Consider the following 5,000-nt stretch of genomic DNA (forward strand, 5'->3'; position numbering starts at 1 on the left):
CTTGTGAATATATGTATATATAGTCTGGTGGAGTTCCTTAAATGATTTTTCTAGACCTGTGTCATAAAGTAACACAGTGAAAGAGTAAGAAAATACTCTCGTTGTATATATTATCCTGATGGATGGTCATTTATGAGGTATGTCCTAAAAGAACATTTTGAAACTTATAAAATTCTCACCTTTTTCATATCTTAAAGAAGAGCTGTTAGTAAACGTTCTGCACTCCAGAGCTTAAGATAAACATTTGGTAAGAACAATGGAAAAGAGTCCGAGGAAACGACAATCGTGTTGTTATGTATATCCAAGTTAAAGACAGATATTCAACATCTGAGGTAGAGGTGTTGGTTAGATAAAGTGAATCATAAAGCTCTCAATGTATCATTTGTTTGTGTTTAATTTTCTTTTTAAGGAAGATTCTGTCCGTCAGACTTACGAAATTCTTTGTCAGATATATATATATCCGGTGAAGATGACAGAAAATGAGCAGTGAATACCAGGCTGAGGCGTTGACGAGATCTCCTAGGTATCTAGGTCGTAGTTTAGCGATAACTGGTTGTATCGCGAACCGATTGTTCCAACCGAAGACAGGATGAGATTTTCATCGTTCGTTTTTAGCAATGTCCGACTTGGGTCAGTGTTATAACAGCCAGAGCACGAATTGTAAACGTCACGATGGGGGGAATCAGCACGGGCGCAAATATTTGTAACGGTAGTAGGGGAGAGAGAGAGAGAGAGAGAGAGAGAGAGAGAGAGAGAGAGGAGAAAGAGAGAGAGAGAAAGAGAGAGAGAGAGAGAGAGAGTGAGAAGAGGGGAAAAAGAGAAGGTTGGTTAAAGGGCGAGAAAAAGAGAGAAATAGAGAGAAGGTAAGGGCGAAAAAGAGCAAGAGAGAAGGAGTGGGTGAAGGATAGGAAGAAGAGAAATTGAGTGAGAGAAAGAAAGGAAGGGGAGAGAAAAAATAAAGAAAAAGAGGGACAAGAATGTTGTGCAGGGGAAAGTGTGTTACAGAGAACGAGAGAAATAAAGAGCAGAATGAAGTTTAAAAACAAAACTGGTTAAAGAGGGAGAGAGTACGAGAGAGAGGGAGAGATAGAGAGAGTGACAGAGAAAAAGAGAGTGATAGAGAATGAGAGCGTGTGGGTGAGAGAAAGACAGGGGAAGAGAAAGATGAAGAGGGAGGAAGTGTAGGAGAGAGAGAAAGTGTAGGAGATAGAGAAAGAGAGAAGGGAGAGAGAGAGAGAGGGGAGAGAGAGAAAGCGGTGGGAATGGGTAGATGAGAGAGGTGAAGAGTAAGAAAAATCGAAAGGATAAAAGACAAAATTGACCGCGGCAATATTAGAACTCAGAACGTAAAGAGCTGGAAGAAATGTCGCTAATGATTTTGTCCGGCGCGTTAGCAATTCTGCCAGCTCAGAAAAAATGGAGGCTATGAAATAAAAGGAAAAGGACGAGAAAGGGAAGGAGAATAAAATAATAGCAAAGTGAAGAAGGAAAAAAGATATACTATAATTAGTTTTACTATATTAATAAATATATTTTCGTTCAAATGTTTTGGATATTAGCAAACCAGTATATTTTTAGAATCACCAGAGCATGGGGATTCGATGTTGGCTGTTGTACAAACTCATCTACGACTGCCATGTTGGATTTGCAAAATAGCCACCATAAAATACATATTTTGCTGTATTTTGGCTCCTAGTCAATCTTGAAACTTAAATATTCTAACCTTAAGTGTTTTAGGTCAACGAACTTAATTAAGGCTTCAAAATAGTGCTCATGATTATAGAATCGCAACAAACGAAGGTAGCTGAAAACTATTGCCTTTATATTTGTGATATAGATGTACTATATAACATCTGTTGCAAGTCCTTTGAAATTATATTCATATGTTTATAAAGCAAGAAAGCAGCCTTGTTAGTTAACAGGTTGAGCTATAAGTTTTATATGCAGGATATACTAGGTCGATATCATTTAGGAATATGTTTTTACAGATGTTCATAATTAAGTAATATTTTCGTTGTTACAGCCCACACCTATTTTCAGTCACTTCCACACAAAGGTCTGTGCAATTCAAGTTGTGTCTCTTGCACAAACATCTCTGGCTTGTGCAACAAGCTTTACACAGACATTTGATCAATTCTTCAATAACTTATGGTGTACGGGAAACCCTTGTAGTGGTATGTAGTATCCCACTATAGTCATTGATGTGAGCAGTCATCCTTGAGTGATCAAACAGACGTTGCCACATTAAGGTGGCTTGGTACAATACTCTACTCAGTATGCAGGCACGATCAATGTGTCCTTCATAGGGACCAGCTATATGAGGCAACGTATCATTTTTCTACAAGAAGATTGCAAAACTGATACCACCTTAGATCAGTAGTATATACTTGTCATTTAGAGAATACATTAAGTATGCAAAGTTGGCCAATAAATCCTTTACCTTTTGTGATAGATCGCCTTTCTCTGTCAGTTTCATTAGTGCTGAGATGAGGTTCCTGTCAACTTTCATGTGCTGTTGAAATCACTTGACTTTGCTTACTCCAGAGAATCCTTTAACATTATCTTCATAAATCAGTGAATGTATGGAATACTGGTAACACTACTGCTTTGTTTCGTCCCAGAACTAGATTGGCTCAACCTCGCCTCACTTCCCGCATAAACTAAAAATAAAGCACCCTGACACCATATATATATAGCAGTGTGTTTAAAGAGATCGTCGTAGTGTGCAACAACGGGAACCAAGATATCGATATCTAGACCAAAGAAAACCACCCCTACCTCAAGACAGCAATGTGATGCAGTTGTCATCCCTGTTTCAGCCTCTTCATGGCTGCTATCCTCAAACTTCATGTCGCCATTTCTTCCTTGACTGTCTGATGCTGGTCTGATGACAGCTTCTGGATATTTGCATTATTTTTGAGTACCGATTGTGCAAGCTATTCACTTAGATCGGTGTTTCTGTTTTCATATGATAGAAGCATCCCATAGATATGCTTTTAAGGTTTGTGCCTTCAGCAATCTCGTACTTGTTTCTTCATTGTTTTCTGTTTCAACGTAAAATGAGTCAACTAACGTAATTGAAATGTGCTGTCAACACCTGGAGTCCGTCATTGTTGGCCAAAATTAGTGACTGTGTTCGTTGTTCCAGGTTTCTTTGCCATCTATTAGACAAACACCATTTCATCTACAACGGCAAGTTTTGGACTTTCAGAGGGCTGACGATGTTTCTTATTTTTCAGATGTTGGTGCTTTTACATTCTGAAAAGTTTCATTGTATTTTTTCCTAGGCAACGTATGAGGTTCGATTCGTTAGCACATGAAAGAATTGGCAAACAATGCTTCAGGTGGAACCAATGTAAACTCGCTGCTCCCGAAGGTATTCTTCTTATCGGTGTCTCAGTTTGATCTGATTGACTATAAGCCAATTATAAAATTCTTTTGTTTCTTTCAGACTCACAGATGGACACTGATCTTGTCTGTTTGTTACTGTTTCTCCTGAGTAGAATATGGCATTGTTCTGCTTTATGAATGCCGTCAACAAACTAACATTATCACTATTACATTAAAAAAAGTACTCTTCATGCAGAAAGTGGCCAGAAAGAGTACGCAAACGTGGTCTTTCTGCCCACGTTCAGTTGCAAAGCCGATGACCTCTTACAGCAAAGGAATTTCCGTGACTCACTCTGGCTAACTTGATCTTGTTGACAGCATCTTACTCTTTCTTGACTACCTGATTATCCTTCATGGTGTCCTTGTGGTTTATGAACAGTGGTGACAAATAAATTTTAAATCCCCGTGAGAAGCGTGACATCTCTGATATGGCCATCAAGTACCGCTGTCGCGCGTAGGCATTAGAAAATATAAAATTAGCCTAGAGTGTATTTCATGATCCTGCTTAATTGTTCTCATACGTAGCCTCTACTGATGTGTCATGGAAAATGCTTATTTACCAAGCCTGAATCTTCATCGTCCTATTTAATTGTTCGCGTGCGTGTTCTGCCCCAAAGAGAGAGAGAGAGAGAGAGAGAGAGAGAGAGAGAGAGAGAGAGAAAGTTTCTCATTTATCGCAGCAGATATTTTCCCATCCTAATCTTCACACCAAGCTTTCGAAACACTTTTCAGCTTCGGGAATATGAGTAGATATCTTGTCTTTGGAAACACAGAATAAACATCGAATGAAAAGTTTAGAAGAGTTTTATCAATCAGTGGCGTATATACGCCTTGTTACCGCTTGACTCTGGAAAAATAAAAAGTTCTGAAAGTGAAGTGTTAAAACTAGAAGTCTAAAGATGCAAGTAGTGTTTTTTTCTTATTTCCCAGGAAATATAATATTAGCTTATTTAGTTAAATTTCTATGTTGACTAGAAACCGAGATAGGACAAATTTTGTTTCTTATAGTGGCCATTTTGAAAAGGTAAATGGCGACCAAGCAGCTATATATGCAAATATCATATTTAATTTTGAATTTTCTGTGCTCTGAAGATTTCAAAAATGTAGTTTTGCAAATCTCCAAAATTTTGAACGAAAAAATATCGACAGTCAAGAGATTCCAACAGGTCTAGGATTATCTCGAATACCAAGAGAAAGTATCCTTCTAGTTTGTGGTCTTTGGCTTACAGTCGCATATTCTCATATTTAGGGCACGCTGAATTCCCCAACACTGAAGTAAAATAAATAAGAGATGCGATACATCTGTTTGAGCAAGCAACAACATTGCTATGTGTTTCTAGTACGGATATTTACCTAAACATCAAAGGCAAATAGAGTGTTTGTCTTCATAAAACGATTCGTTTTTCTTTTAATCATTTTCTTTTTTCTTTATTGTTTTATTTTGAGTCGTGAATCACATATTCCAGTGGATTATACGTTGTTAGCTAATAAATACCTGGCTGTCTCTCACAACGCTCAATGTGTATATGAGTGCATTTTTGTGTGTGTTTGTATGTGAATACACTCACGTAAAAAGGATTCATTGTGGACAGACATTCGGGAAGAGAGCT

General features: G+C 37.9%; 1 protein-coding gene across 1 annotated transcript in view; it reads right to left on the reverse strand.

The window, feature by feature from the left end:
• The window catches only part of LOC115217596 (chitinase-like protein 3), a 29,296-nt gene extending 28,636 nt beyond the window's left edge, over positions 1 to 660 (reverse strand). Inside the window, exon 1 of the mRNA XM_036507005.1 lies at positions 1 to 660. This exon is cut by the window's left edge and continues 549 nt beyond it. The gene's annotated coding sequence lies outside the window, so the exon portion shown is untranslated.
• Positions 661 to 5,000: the final 4,340 nt, after the last annotated feature.

Source organism: Octopus sinensis, linkage group LG11, assembly GCF_006345805.1.
Source record: "Octopus sinensis linkage group LG11, ASM634580v1, whole genome shotgun sequence".
NCBI classification, from domain to species: Eukaryota; Metazoa; Mollusca; class Cephalopoda; order Octopoda; family Octopodidae; genus Octopus; species Octopus sinensis.